Genomic DNA, 14,921 nt, shown 5'->3' with positions numbered 1-14,921 from the left:
CCAGCTGAATGTTCTGGGAACAGTTCTGGCTTGCATTTTGGATGAAGTAGCTGCTTGAAAGTCTGGTGAGAGGAGACAGCTGTTGGAAATATGCATTCTGGATAATGCGTTCAGGCCAAGCCCCGTATGCACAGTCACACGGGTGCTGCGCGCAGAGGATTCCCCTGGGTAACTTCCCTTTGAAGCGTAGCACCCCTGCTGAATTCAGCACCTGGTACTGCCTCTGCTTTGCAAATGGAAGCACCTTTGTGTTTCTTGGGCTGAAAACAAGAAACGTGAGAACATTTTGGATCTTAGAAGGTCCCAGCCATGGAGGTTAAGCGACAGAGAGGAGCCTGCTTGCATTTTCCCTGCAAACCTGGCCTGTAGCTGAGGGAGGACATTACATGTGCAATTTCTGGAGAGCTGGCATTAGCAGCACATTTCACTGCAGCCCCTGGGGAAGGTGTCAGTTACCACATGTGGTTTATTGTGGGGAAACCGAGATGTCACTGGGCCCCACAGCTGGGCCCGTAGGAGCCATCCTCCTCAGCTGCCTCCTCATGCCACCCACACCAGCCCACACCAGGGCAGCTCCTCTCCTGCGAGGGGCTCTCCAGGAGCTGCCAGGGAGTCTCCCCGCCTGGGGGAATGTCCCCACAGCGGCAGTGCCAGTGACAGGTTTTGGGCAGGTGCCTGCCCCTGAGCTCTCCCTCACGGCCAGCGGTGACCTGGGGCCCGATTTCACACCCAAGGAGCCCGACTACCCAGCGCCCCGCGCTCCAGAGCTTCGGAGAAGGGAACCTCCAGGGCAGGGGGCTCTGCCCTGCGGCCTCGCCTGCCCAGAAGCTGCCTCGCTGCTGTGAGGGGACCAGACCCACGGCAGAGTCAAGCCGGAGGCTGGCGGCGAACCGCTCTGTGGAAGGCATGTCCCCACTTAGCGCGTCAGCGGGATGGCGGCCGAGGGGCCCCGGGAGCCGGGCGACGGGCGGGTTTCTGCCCTGACCCCTCAGGGAGGGCCAGCGGCCGCGGCCCAGGTAACTGCCGCCCGCCTTCCCACCGCGCAACCCAACTCTTCGCCGCGCCAACGCAGCCTAACCCGAGTAGGGAGGCGGGCCCGTTGCCGGAGCTGGCACCTCTGACAACCTATCCTGGCACTCTGCTCCCACTGCTTCAGCCAATCGGGAGCGGAAGCAAAAGAGCCAAAACCCCGGCGTGAATAAAACACTCGGGACCCGTGGGCGGAGAGAGGCGGGGTCGGGGCTTTGACGAGCAGCTCCTCGCAGCAATCCAAAGGCCGGGCGGCGGGGAGGGTGGCCAATGGGCCGCCGGGATGGGCGTGGCGGGGGCGGGAGCAGTTGCGGGGGGGCGGGGGGGAAGCGGCGGCGGCGGCGGCGCTGCTCGGTGGCGAGGGGCGGCTGAGGAGGCGCTGGAGCGAGGAGGCTGCGGGCAGCAGGTGAGCGCGGCCGGGCCGAGCCGGGCTAGATTAAGCTAGGCTAGGCCAGGCCAGGCTAGAGCCTTCGCCGCGGCAGGGGGGCCGGAGGTGGGCGGGTGTGGCGGGGTCGTGCGAGCCCCGCGGGGTGAGGGGGAGTCCGGGCGCGGAGGGGCGGGGGACGCCTGAGGCGGGGGGCGGTGGGGGGGGCGGTGGTGCCCCGGGGAAGTGTGTGCGGGGGCTGGGGGAGAGGCGGGGGCGCCCTCCGGTCTCCGCCCCGGGGGAGGGGGGCCAGTGGGGTGGGCCCCGGCGCGATCCCTGGGCTGGGGCGGGGGCCCGGTCGCAGGTGGAGCCTGCCGGGGGCGGGGGGCAAGGCCCTGCGGGGAGCACCGAGCCTCAGGCCCGGGGGAGCGACCCCCGGGGCGCTGCCGCTTCCTGGTCTCTCTCTCCTGGGGCTGCCTGTGCCTGCGGTCTCTCTTAGGCCTTGAATCCCGGCCAGGTTTCCGTCAGAGGATCCCTCCAGCGCGGCCGCTCCCGGGCTGCCTGTCGCCGTGCGCGGCGCTTTGTATCGCCTGCCGCCCCTGCGTGCGGCCGCGGGGGCGAGTCGGGGCTCCGGGAAGTTTGGGCTTCCCCGAAGTCCTCCGCCTTGTCTCCGCCGGGGCTGGGGCGCTGTGAAGTTTGGGAGGTGTCGGGACGAGGCGCCGAGGCGGGGGCGCTGACGACCCAGTCTCGCAGCGGGAGCTGCAAGGAAAAGGGCCCCCGTCAGCAGCCAAACGCGTCGCTTTTCACCCGGTTCGTGGCTTGGCCGGTCCCTTTCTGCGTGTGCAGCAGCCCGCCAGGCTGCACAAAGGAACAGACGGCCGGGCTCAGCTCGTCCTGCGGCACGCAGGGGGGATTGATGAGCAACAGCGTGCGAGGCGGGGGGCTGCGGTGTGCCCGGGTGAGCGCGGGCCGCCCCAGCGTCGTCTCGCTCGGTTTTCAGTCGGTAATGAAGGGTTAAAAGGCAGCTTCTGTTTGGAATGCGCTTAACTCCTTTTATTGCACTCACGGAGATGAAGAGTCTTCAAGAATGAAATGATGCATCCCTCGGAGGGGAGTTAATGTCTTGCAGCAGCTCCGGTCTGCAACTCCTTCCATCCAGTACGTTTATGTAACCTACTCATTAATGGTTTATGAAATTATAAGGGAGCTTTTGAGTTGATTTCTGTGTGCCAACAGTGTTTTCAAGGTTGTTGTCAAGGTTTCTTAATTCAGCTGTCCGGAGTGGGAGATACTTAGAACTGTTACCAATGATTGTACCGTTTAAGGGGTTTTGCTTTGCCTTATTGTGGTAATGTTTGTTGTTTTTTTAATCTGCCTGCCTCTCCAGACCTGCTCCTGAGTGAGGAGAGTGGGTAAAATGGAAGGCACAGTCATTCTGTTTGGCTACAATATAACTCTAGGTATGGCTTGTAGCAAAAAGTGTAAATATTTAAATGGATTTCTGACTCATCAGTTCTATTTGACTTATTGATCTATGGTTACTGCTAAAACGGTCTTTATGATTATGGAGAAGTTAATAGTTACCATAGAGAAACAGTATTGTTTCTCTGCTCATCAGTGTGTGTTTTCCATTTCTTCATCTCTTGGCAATTCTCTGTGGAAACACAGCTTTTTTTCCCTTAGCAGAAATCTTCCAGAAGAAATAAAAAATAATGTGAATGAAGTCCAAAAAAAATTAATTTGAGATGTGTTCATCCTTGCCTGTGATTCGTAAACTCTTTTGATAACCTGAGTTATCCTACAGTAAACTCTTCTCAGTCTGTAATTGAGTAAGGTGTTGGTTTTAAGACTCGGTGAAAACTCTTGATTTACAGAACTCTAAACATAACACATCAAAGAATTTTTTTCTGGAAGTGTACATATGAAATGCAATTCAAATCAGCTATTTAAATCCTTATTAGCAGAAAATTTATTTTTCAGCCTGGGAATTACTTTCCTGCATTTATTACTTCTCTTAAACGTGTGGAGACTGAACGTGCATGTAAACTAGGCAGAGTAGACGAGTTTGTTTATCTTCTCACTCTGGCGTTGTGAAACCCTCTGATTTTGTATTAGTAGCTGACAGCATTATGTGTTTAGGAAGAAAAAAACCCAACAAGCTATGCTGGGCTCTTAAAATTTGCAAGACTTCAAGGTATTACATTTTGTAGTTTGATACAGCTGCTTGGTACCTTTCCAACATCTGTAAGTACCTTTCTTTCCTACCATAATGAGCATGGTGGGATTAAAACTTTCTGAACTCACGGTGAAAATCCTTGCAAAAGTGCTTGCTTCCCCAGGAATAGGGGCTATCAGCAAGACATATTTGAGTAGATTTTTTACTGTGTGTTTGTAAGAACTTGTAACAGCGCCATACAGGATTCTTGAATTCTATCTATCACTGTTTTTATTCCACTAGTAATGTTGGTGGAGCTGCATAACATTACGACAAAGAAAATTGCTGTAATGGTATAGAAATTATATCTTCTGCACTCTAGAAAAGATGTTTTACAGAACCTCTCAGGTAAGGGATTCAAATGGCAGCCTAAGGTGGTGTAATTGCTGACTTTGGGGTCCTATCCTACTTAATGCACTCATCTGACACTCTGCTGGCCTTGTTATTTTTTTGTGGGGGAGGGGTCAAAAGTTATTTATATTCTTTATTTTGCCAGCATATTGAGCAATCTTGGTTTAAACTAATGTGAAATCATGGCCTTTTAGTCTTGCTTTTGGAGTTTATATTCATCAGTGAACATATGTTAGAGTTAAAGATTACTTGTTCAGTCCAGGGATCTCAAATTTTAGTAAATGACACTAGAGTATGTTGCTTTTCTTTTTCTGCAGCATAAACTTGATTAGGCTAAGACTTAACACGTCCTCTACAGTCATGTTATTGCATTATCATCAAAGCAGCTTTGATTTCTCTGGCGATGATTTCACCAAAAGGAGCTATTTTTCCATGTTAGTCTTTCTTTGCTGATCCAGCTGCAAACTGGTGGTGCAGAAAAATGTTGAGCTTCGGTTGGATCAACTGCCTGAACTGGCTGACTTCATGGCTATGCAAATGTTATTGCTTGCATAGGAGGAGGCTGTGGCCTCTCTTTTCTGAAGCAGCTCTATTTTAGTTTTGCCTAAGCTTGTCAAGAAGCTTGGCAGCTTAAACTGGGGCTGTGGTGGTCCTGCCTCCTTCTTGACTGCATCTTTCCCTGCTGGCAAGGAAGCCTTTGTGGCTGTGAGTTAAGTAAAGTCAGGGAGTTCATCAGACTGGTAATGAATTGCTTTTTTGTTTCGTTGGATTTTGGCTGGATCATACTTCTGAACTGGCTGATCATCCAGGTCAGGGGGTGGGAATGGGACTTCCTGTTGAAGTGAATGAGATAGGAGGTGGGAAGTGAGACCGTAGTAGCTCAGATTTAAATTTCCCTGAGCTTTTCTGGAACTGTACCTTTCCATCAACATGACCTAGATTAACAAAGAGCTATAGCAAACTATTTTAAGCTGGCTTGGCTGATAAAGCCTCAAATAAATTGGAGAGTGTTTTTTTTCTCAGCTGTCATGTTGATGTGGGTGGTAACAGCAGTGAGTGGAGAATGAGGAACTAGGGATGGGCTAAGTTAACCTCTTGACACAACTGTGTCTGGAAGAGGATTTGTTCTCAATTGTGGGATCCATCAAACACCCGTTTTGAACTGATGTTCTTTACAGTGTATAGTTAAAGCTGATGTTGCATCAGAAAGAGGAAAACTTTCGTAACAGGCAAGATCAGGAAGACTATTCTACTGTGCAGGAGGCAGTTTTGTTGGTTTTTTTCCTTTTCATGTCTATTGGCTGAGACTTGCAAGCATTAATAGGCTGCTGTCAGTCTAGAAGTATAAATGGCATCATGTCATGTGTAACTGCAGTTAACACATTCATCCAGAATCCTTTTAAGTATGTTGTAGGAGATACGTCTGTGAAACCTTTAATTGGTTTGTTCAGCATTTGTCCTTCCAGAGTAATTCTTTTGTAGAGTCCTGGTGTTCTGTAGTTATCAGATGTGATGGCTTAAAGATGTTTCTGGATAGCAATTTATATGTATTCTGTTTCTGCAGAGTTGTGACTGAAAGTGTGTGAGAACGAATGATTTGTGTGTGCGAATTTGGCTGAAAGAGGAATATGGATGCCAGATCATAAAGGTGCTCTTGAGGAAAATGTGAAGCTGTTTGTTTCAGAGTTTGGGGGTCATAAACAAGCTCTTGGCTTCTTTTGAGTGCTGAATCTGTAGGGATTTTGAGATTTTGCTGGTGGGTTTTGATATTGAAGCCAGAACCAAAGTTATTAGCCTTCTAAGTGAAATAGTGGTTTCAAATACAGTGTATTAGGACTTAGACCAAACTGTTTGGAATTTTTCTGGTTACCTTTCCTTTTCTAGAAAATAACAATCTGAAACTTCCTGGTGAATTGGATTGTAAATGGTACTCTTTAATCTTCAGGTATAACCAGAGAGCTTATAAATCAGAACTGCTTTGTGTAGGTACGTATTTGTTCAATGGCCTGGGCTTCTTCACAGGGCTCAGATCTAGCAGCTGCAAGTACTACTGAGGCTATTAAGAAAATGCATGTAGTGGTACACCTGGCCAGAACCACTTGTGCTGTAATCTCAATGTGACCACTTCTAGTCAGTTTGTTTTCCTAGAGAAAAAACCCCAAACCTTAAGGGTCTCTCTCTCTCTCTTTCCTTCTACTTTTACTGTGGTTTAAACTTGATTAATGCAGTTCAAGCCTGTGTTGAGGATCCACTCCCATCAGTGTGTGTTTTCAGCCTAGTCCATGACTTGGCAGTGGGATAGATTAAATTTGCAGCCTTTTCCCCTGCTTTACTAATATGCCTTTGGTAGAGTATATACTGGGGTTTTTTTAAGGCTGGCTATTTTATTGTCAGAGTTTGATTAACGTTATCTTTCTACTCACTATTTTTCATTTAGAAGAATGAGACACGATGCTGTTTCCAAAAAGCCTGTGAGACTTAGTCTGGTCTAAAAAGCCCAAGAAAGAATTTACCCATCATTAAGGTGGTACTAGTTAAGTTTAGTGCTTTGTGCTGGGGTTCTTATGTGGGTTCCTCCTTGTAGTCCTGCTCGGTGCAGAGTCTGTGTTTATGTTGAGTCATAGCCTTTCAGGTTGAAATGTGTATCACCTGTGCATCAAATTCCCTAACCCAGCCTGAAAATACCATGTATGAAAATTAGAGTGTTTGGTTTAAGATCTTATATAGACCAGGTTTTATAGGATTCAGTGGTTGTGATATTGGTTTTGCTTTTGGTATTTTAGCAGATATTTACTGATAGAGTGACTTTTGGGGATTTCTTTCCCTCCCCCTCCCCAAGTGAATTGTTAGTGGTATAGTTAGAAGGAATTGTGCAATCTCCTGTATTCATTCAGAGGTTAATTTAATATTAAGTGTTCAACTTTGCTTGTGTCTATACATTTTGATATTTCTGCATAGGTTACAGTGTCTCTGTGAAAAGCATCTCTTACATAATGTGCTCTTTCTTTAACTGGATTTGTACAGGGTGGCTTTGGAAGAGTGTCATGACATTTGTATACATATTTATTTATGCATGAGAATTACTTGCTTTTTTTAAATGACATGAATTTGTTTTTCGGAGGTGATTTGTTAGTTTAAAGCACCTCTCAACTGTGCCATGCATGGATTTTCCTATGTAAAGAAAGTAGCCTGTAAAAAGCCACCCAAGTCTATGAGCAACTGGGCAGCCCTGTGTATTTCTCTTAGCTTGGTAGCAGAAAGCCAGCCTCATGTAAGGGAATGAAGGACTGTGATTCAATCAGCCTGTATCTTTTTGCCAGGATATTTACTGAAAGCTTCTATAAAATGGTTGTTTTTCTAACAGCCTTTTCATAGTTGATTATTTATTTTTTTAATCTAAGCCATGTCTTGGATTTACTGTATGCAGGTAGCAAATAGCAGAAAGTTACTGAATGCTTTGTTGAACTCACTGGGGGTGTTTTAGATAGGTGCATCATGCTAATATTGAATATGGTTTGTTTATCATTTCATGTAAATGTCTGTAATAGTTATGTGGCTTTTTATTGTTTGTTTTACCTTCAGGTTTTATTTTGTCTGAGCAAATTCTGACCTGCTAGTCTAGATGGGCTAGAGACTCCTCCACCAGTCTGTAATGAATGGGATGGTGGCTAAGTTAAGTCATTTCTGTACTGCCCTCAGGAATAGCACAGTGGTACATCAAGATAATTTTTATGTTTCCTGTTACCCTTTTACCAACCTGAATACTTTGTGTCTTGGATTTTCATAAGGAGTACTCAAAGTCTGTGGGTGTTATCCTCCAAATAAGGTAATTGTTATTTTTTCCTCAGTAGTGCAATACAAATATTCATTATTCAAAGGCATTAAAGGAAAGCTTGTAAGATTGGGCAGGCGTAAACTTGAACAGCCAAAATACATAACTATTTCTTTGCTGTCTAGTGAGGTAGGGTACATCCCTTTAAAGAAGTGTATGCATAGTACTATCGGAAAGTTTTTCTCATTCTTAAAAGTACAGAATTTTTGCTTCAGAAATTACCTGTATTGACATGTATGACAGAATACAGTTTCATGTCCATTATCTCACATTTCAAATATAGCCCTGAACTTCAGTTTTATTTTCAGTTGAAATCTGTTATTCTCTGGGTAACTAAGTCTGTCTTTGGACATCATTTACTTTACATGCAAGAGTTTGTTCTCAGGGCAGTCTTATCCACATAGTGGTTAGTCTCTTGCCCATGCATGGACCAGGGACATAACTGGGGCTAGAAAAAGTTGACATGGTTTGTCTGCTTGCAGTATGTGTTGACTTTAAGCTAAGGACCCAATTCTGCAAATCTTATAAACAAAATTCATTATTCAAGTGGGAGGGGAAAAAAAAAAGACTTCAGCTCTACCACATACTGATTAACAACTGTTAAATTGCTGTTCTGATACTGTAGATTTAGTTCATCCTTCTGAGGCAGGCAGTGCTGAGGTAGGAATACAGATACACCAAATAAGGTGAGGTCCTGTGAACTGCGGAAGTGTTGTTATTGTTTTGAAAAGCCTGAGGATGGTAAAGAAATTGATCAAAATAATGATTTTTGAGGAAATCCAGGATGAAAATCTATCTGAGTCTGTCTTAATTTCCTTATTTCTCAATTTCCTGCCTTAATTTCTCAATAATTTACTGCACTGCTTTGCTGTGAAAGAGTATGGTCACTTGGTTGGAAAAAAAAACAGTTTTCCACAAAATAGTTTGCCTATCCCTGTTGGATGTTTTCTCTCACCTGCAGGAATTTGGATGATTTGATAGTTTTATTACCTTCTTGCATGTCCTGCATTTCAGAAAAAAAATAAAGTAGGTATTCAGAGGTAAGAAACTTTTTGGAAAGGTGATGTATCCTGGAATTTTCTGAGATGCTGGATTGTGACTTACCTCCAGTCTTGCCTGGTGATGGCTAAGCTTCTTGTACTTCTGAATTGCAGTTGGGCTTCCCAGAACTGTTTGATTATATATTCCTTTCTTGAATTGAATGAACAATAAAAACTATTTCTTTTTTCCACATACATTTTAACAGGATCAGTTCTCTGTTTCTGCAAGTGCCAGCACTGGAGCTTGTGTGGGGCAGAAAGAACAGAGGGGCTGTGCTGATGCCAAAAGGAAGTGACACAGATCAGGTGCATATGACTAATGAAACTGTGAGCTAGTACATTTTGGAAGTGGTGCTGGCTGCCTCCCTCCCTCCCTCTCAGAAGGTCCCACCTGAGGTGAAGATTATGCGTTCAGGAGCTCTCTCCCTGGAGTTTCTTCTAGATGCGTAATTGATCTCTGCATAGGAGAGAGGTCGCCAATAACATGGCGCAGGTAGTGATGGCTCTGTGCCTCTTTGATAGAGGGGCATCTGTAGCTCTGGTTATGTGGACAGCCAGCTGCTGTTTGTCTGGTCATAGGATATAGGTTTCGGAGGTGAGAACACATCTCAAATCCATCAGTGGCAGTAGATCTCCTGACTACCACCCACATTGTCTTGCTGTCTGTTTCTAGTTAGATGCCAAGGTATTATCTGAACCAACTGGTTTCTGCTTATTGCCTTAGCCTTGCTCCCCATATAGTGTATCACAATCCAGTGGCCAGAACTAGTTCTGTCCCCTCACGTAATAGCCCTAGAAGTAGGGGTTTCTGCAAGTAAAGGCTGTACAGCCCTCTAACAACAAGTAAATAGTAGTAATTGGATGTCTTGCTATTTATGGCATTAGATCAAGTGGGAAGTGGAACCACTTGGTGTGGGCAAAATGTAGGCAAATGCTAAAATGATTAATGAGGTGATTGTGAAGATACAGTTTAACTTGCTAATGATAATGTTAGCTTGGGGGGACGGGGGGGAAGTAGTCTGAAAATCTGTCTGTCTTCAGATTTTCTACAAAGAATGGAAAACTTCATTTCTTTTATAGACCTAGGCTATGGGGTTGGGTTGTTTCCCTTCACACATTGGCTCCAGTTACATCTAAAGACATACAAATGTGCTTACTCCAGTTGTCTTAATGTGTTTTTTTCATAAATGACTGCTTATTGTTCAGTTTACTGCTTCAATGTTTGGTCTAGGTAAATTCTGCATAAGCTTGCTTACCACTTTCAAAGATGGCCTTGCAACTCTCTAGTATGCATCTTTCTGCTGTAAGACATATCACGTATAAGAACTGATTAGTTGCAATTATGTTTGCCTTTATCTTCATGAAATAACTAAGTATTTGTTGATTCATCTGTTTGAGATGGCACTGCATGTGTTCCAGTTCTGTGCAGAGATAGTAGTAGAGTAGATCAATATACTGTGAATTGCTGTCCCAGTTTCTTCAGTGAAAAGGGACTGCCAGTCGTGCAACATTATCACCCCCAAATTCTGAGGACTGCGGTTCTATGGTAGGTATAAAATGGCTATAGCTGTGGTATTTTGAAGTTCAGGTTAGAATTAATTCTATCTTCCAGGTCTTGCTTTCAGATATATTTTGTGGCATTTGTGGATATAACCAGCAGTTCACGGCTGAAAATTGTGTTTTTACACTGCACTTTCCTTGGTTTACCATGTGGCGCAGCATTTATGAGGCATATATGTTTGGTAGGGCTCTAAATAATGCTGGCTTAAAGCTGCAGGCCTAATTCTTGGGACATTCTGTTTTCAGAAAGTGAGGAATGGTGCCAGTGTGAAATATGCTGGGAATTGCTTCTCTTGACAGCTATTTACATGGAACTGTGAATAGCCCTTCCACTCAGGACTTAATAGCTCTTAAGGTCTAAGCAAAGCTGTTTGTTGAATTGTGGTAATGCTTAGCTTTTGCTGCTTTTAGGTATGTCAGAATGATTGAAGGCAATTATTAGTTTAGGGAAGCAGCAAGGATGGTCTTGTGGTTTTTTTTTTTTTTGCTTAGTTTTTTTATCTCAGAAGCACCACATTAGGTATTTTCATCTTCTAAAAACAAACAAACAATAGTCACCATGTCAGGTGTCATTAATGAGTACTTATTTAGCTTCAAAAGGCTGTTAAAAAAAAAAGAGAAAAAGAAAATATTACCTTAGTAATCCTGGTATGGAGTATATGGACATCTATCTCATTTATGCTTAGGTGCTAAAGTAAGCTGCATTACTATCTTAAATTGGATATTGCATAGTTTGTTTACTTTGGGGACTTCATTATCTGCTGTTTTAAGTTTGGAAGTGGGATATAGAATTTTGTGAGTTTTAATGCTAATTCTTTCCTTTCATGCAATTTAGAAGTTGTTTTTATTTCCCTGAAGGTAGGAATTCCATGTCCAAATACCCTCTCAGAAGTCTTTAGTCCCAATAACATTTGTAAAGGACTTAACCAAGAGATCTGTCATTAACACATATTATTTTCTTACAGTTATAATTTCCTAATGAAGTTGGGATCATTTTAAGTTCAGATGCATGGACAATGTGTGAGTTGGTTACTGTTTAGATTATAACATATTTCATTACTCTGTCTTGTCCACAGAAAAATTAGGGAAGTTCTTCACGTCCATTTAAGGTTTTCATGACTCATATTGTTGGGAATAGAAATATCACTTCGAGTTTATCTGAAAAGCAGTCAGAATAGTTTAACATGCTTTAAATTCTGCTTTGTTTTGTAGTAAGTCTATGTAATTGTGTAGTGGTCTTTAAGCAGGTAGCAGAACGTTTCTTTAACTGTGACTAATGGAACATCTGAATATCAGAAATTCACATTAACAGGAAGGGGGAGAGAGGATAGTAACAGATTGTATAATTCTGTGTTCAATCAGTGAAATAAATCCAATGTGTAGGACTCGTCCAAAATAGAATTCTTGTGGTACACAGAAAGTAAAGGATGTTGAAGGAAATTGAAAACTATTTGCTGATTTTGCAAACTAAAATGTTCCATTGTATGGTACAGGATTGTTGAAGAGGAAGCTGGTTGATGGAGCCTCTCTCTCTTTTTTTTTTTCCTTCTTTTTTCTTCCCCTTACTTTCCTTAACCTTCTCCCATAGAAACTTCAAGGCAAAAGGTGCAGGTTCTTTCAGTGGAAGCCAAGCTTGTGAGATCTGGCTTAATTTTTATTTTGTTATACAAATCTATTTACTAATAGGTTATTTGGGGTTAAATCCAGAAGACTTAAGTTTTGCAACATTAAGGTTCTTGGCATGCCACACTCAGGGTTTTGAATCATGTTTTGGTTCTGATGTGTGATGCACGGTGGAAAATTAGGAATGTGAGAATCTCATTGAAGAGAAAGGGTATTTACTGTTCAGGATAGCAAATAAAACACAGAGACAAGACTCAAGTCCTCTTACTTTCTAGGGTTAAGGTGCTGCATTCTAAGCTGCAAGATGCTTATAACCCTCAGGATTTATAGTTGTAAGCCTCTTTTGAAGTTTAAAACATTTATGTGGTTCATGGGTTATTCTTTCTAAAACACCACTGAAGGAGGTGGTAGATGTGCCTCCAGGCAGTGTTATGACATTCAGAGAAGCAGCTGAGGATGTGAGCTGTAAGCTCAAAAATGTATTTCCCAAGCAAGTCCTGTTCACTAACAAGTATTTTTAATCCTGGCAATGACACTACTGGGGACGTCTAAGGATGGCCCTGGATATCTCATGAATTCTCAACCTGTTTCCTGCTGCTGGAAGAACTGGTTTCATTGCCCATTGTGTGGTTCTGCTGTGCCTTCATGTTTGACTCTTTCATAAACCATAACCATCCAGTGAAACCAACAAAAAGTGGGTATTTTCTGCTGCTGTGATGAGCTGAATTGTCTGAGTGGTCTGGCAAATGCTGGTGTAATGGAGAAAGGGAACTAGGGGGAGCAATGAGCAGCTGGATTGATACAACCACCTGCTGCAACCTGGTCTTAAATGTGAAGAGATTGTAGTTTACATTGGTTTAGGTTCTGCAGTGCAGTGAGTAGAGAAGATAATTTGCAGCTAGTTAAACCTAGCTTGGATTTCCATGTGGAAGTGGCATGCTGATGAATTTTGAGATGGTAGGAGAGAAAAAAAGTTGTGTGTTTCAGGGGGAGGAAGTTGCACAAAGTAAACAAAAAAGGATTGCCCTTGAAAGAGTAAAATGTTTCAGCTTTTTATGAGGGGGACATGCCATCCCTTTGAAGATATTCCTCAATCAGAAAAAAGTAATAAAAGATGCGCTGGACTAGAGAGGTGGCCAGGGGCAAGCATGGCCTTCAAGCCCAGTTGTCAGGGTCCCTTTCTGAAGGAAGAGAGGATGGTAGAAGTTGTGGTGACTGACTTGGGAACTGTAGAGCGCTGCATCTTTTCCCCGCGTTAGCGTATGGATTTATACTCTTACTTGGTATGTGTGGTTTTTTGCTTTGAATGAGGGCTACTTGGTCAAATGGCACGTTGGTGTTAGATGTTTAGTGGTGAGGAAGTACCAGCTTTGAGGAGATGTGTTGGGTATCTGAGCTGTGTAGCTATGACTAGAGAGAACAAGTTCTGGGCTTGCATGAGAACAGGTGTGTTGCAGAACTTCACTTACGCAAAAACTTGAGCAATGGCAAATTTTAGGCTGTAAGAAGGAGGAAGTTATTGCTTGTGGGTTGTTACTGTTTGTTTTCTGTCACCCTATTGCTGACTGCTCTTCTCTCTGCCTCTCGGGAAAGAAGAGGAGCCTCTTATCTGCGTAGTCTGCCTAGGAAACCTTATTTATTTCAGGAGCCACCTCTTAAAACACAGGGAGGTCTGAAAATTCATTTTTTAATTTTGTTTTTGAGACAAATGCTGTAATGGAAATAAGCATTTATATGTTAGTTGCTGAAATTTCCTCATTTAATCAGCTCTTGCTTTCAGAAAGGCTGTGTGAAACAGCAGAATTTGTAATTCTGCGCTTGAAACCCTGAGGCACCAGGGAGCACAGGTACAGCCACTTGCCTTAATTGTTCGGTACAATCTGTAAAAGCCTGTATTTCACTTGTTAAATATGTGGAACCATTGATTCACTGTATCTAACCTGTTACTGGCTATAGCTGTGACATGGTCACTCTGTTATGAAACATCAAATCAGTATGTTTAATGTTAACTACCACTTACCTTTCTAGCAAAAGCATGTGGCAGTACCAGGTACCCAGATCTGGACAGGTAACATTGATTATCGGGCTGTTAGGCCCCAAACAAGGTCTGCCAAGAGTACAGAATTTCTGGAAAAAAATATTAACTTTACATAACCCGAGCAAGGAAACCTAAAATATAGCTGAGCTCAATTAAGTTTGACAATTCATCACATCGACCAGTTATTAGTGAGGTAAATACCTTGTGTTTAAGGAAGAGCTAAAGAATTTTAGCCATGAAAGAAATGCTGTATGATTATAGACTCACTAAAATTTATTTGGGTAGGAGGAGGTGTTTAATTTCAGTTTGCTCCATCCAGCTTTTCTGTAATACTCTGTGATGCTAAATAATCACTGTTTTTAACAGTTATTTTGAAGTAAACTTGCATGTTACATATGACTTTGGAGGCAAAACTGAGTATTAAGTACACTTACTCTGTTTTCCTGGTAAAGATGCCTGCTGTGTTTATTCAGCTATACCTTAGTACTTTATCCCTAACATTTATATGGAATTTTCTGACTCTGTTAGTTTGCAGTCTCTCTTTCTTTGAAGACTGGTGATTGAGCATTGCGGTGTGCAAGTCCGACTTTAAATAGGCAGTAAACAGCAGAGTTTGAAATGTGATTTCCCAGTTTGTTTAGTTCTGTGATGAGGACAGCTGATCTAGAAAAATCTTACTGGATTATGTATGCTTTGATTTTATTAAAAGGAGTCTGCTTTTGCCCCAGACTTCCCAATATAATTGTATTAGGCTCAGTTTTATTGTGGATGTAGAACTGTGTGTGCCATTATAAAGTCCAGGTGCTTTTGCCATTTGAACACTGTATGTAATCTATTAGTACTCTTTGCTTTGAAAGCCTCTAAATTTG

The 14,921-nt window shown here is 43.4% G+C and overlaps 1 protein-coding gene across 11 annotated transcripts in view; it reads left to right on the top strand.

Annotated features, from left to right (window-relative positions):
• Positions 1 to 1,323: 1,323 nt before the first annotated feature.
• Positions 1,324 to 14,921, top strand: part of NUMB (NUMB endocytic adaptor protein) — a 96,165-nt gene continuing 82,567 nt past the window's right edge. For 8 of the 11 annotated variants that reach the window (XM_013304298.3, XM_027795853.2, XM_013304297.3 and 5 more), the window contains exon 1: positions 11,357 to 11,411. The gene's annotated coding sequence lies outside the window, so the exon portion shown is untranslated. Of the gene's footprint in view, positions 1,436 to 2,416; positions 2,552 to 11,356; positions 11,412 to 14,921 lie in introns of those variants that run through there. The other 3 variants (XM_055807342.1, XM_055807582.1, XM_027795850.2) reach the window with 3 other exon arrangements.

The sequence above is a fragment of the Falco peregrinus genome, chromosome 1 (assembly GCF_023634155.1).
Source record: "Falco peregrinus isolate bFalPer1 chromosome 1, bFalPer1.pri, whole genome shotgun sequence".
Lineage (NCBI taxonomy): Eukaryota > Metazoa > Chordata > Aves > Falconiformes > Falconidae > Falco > Falco peregrinus.
Note: the sequence above shows the minus strand (reverse complement) of the source record. Positions and strands in the feature narration are given on the sequence as shown.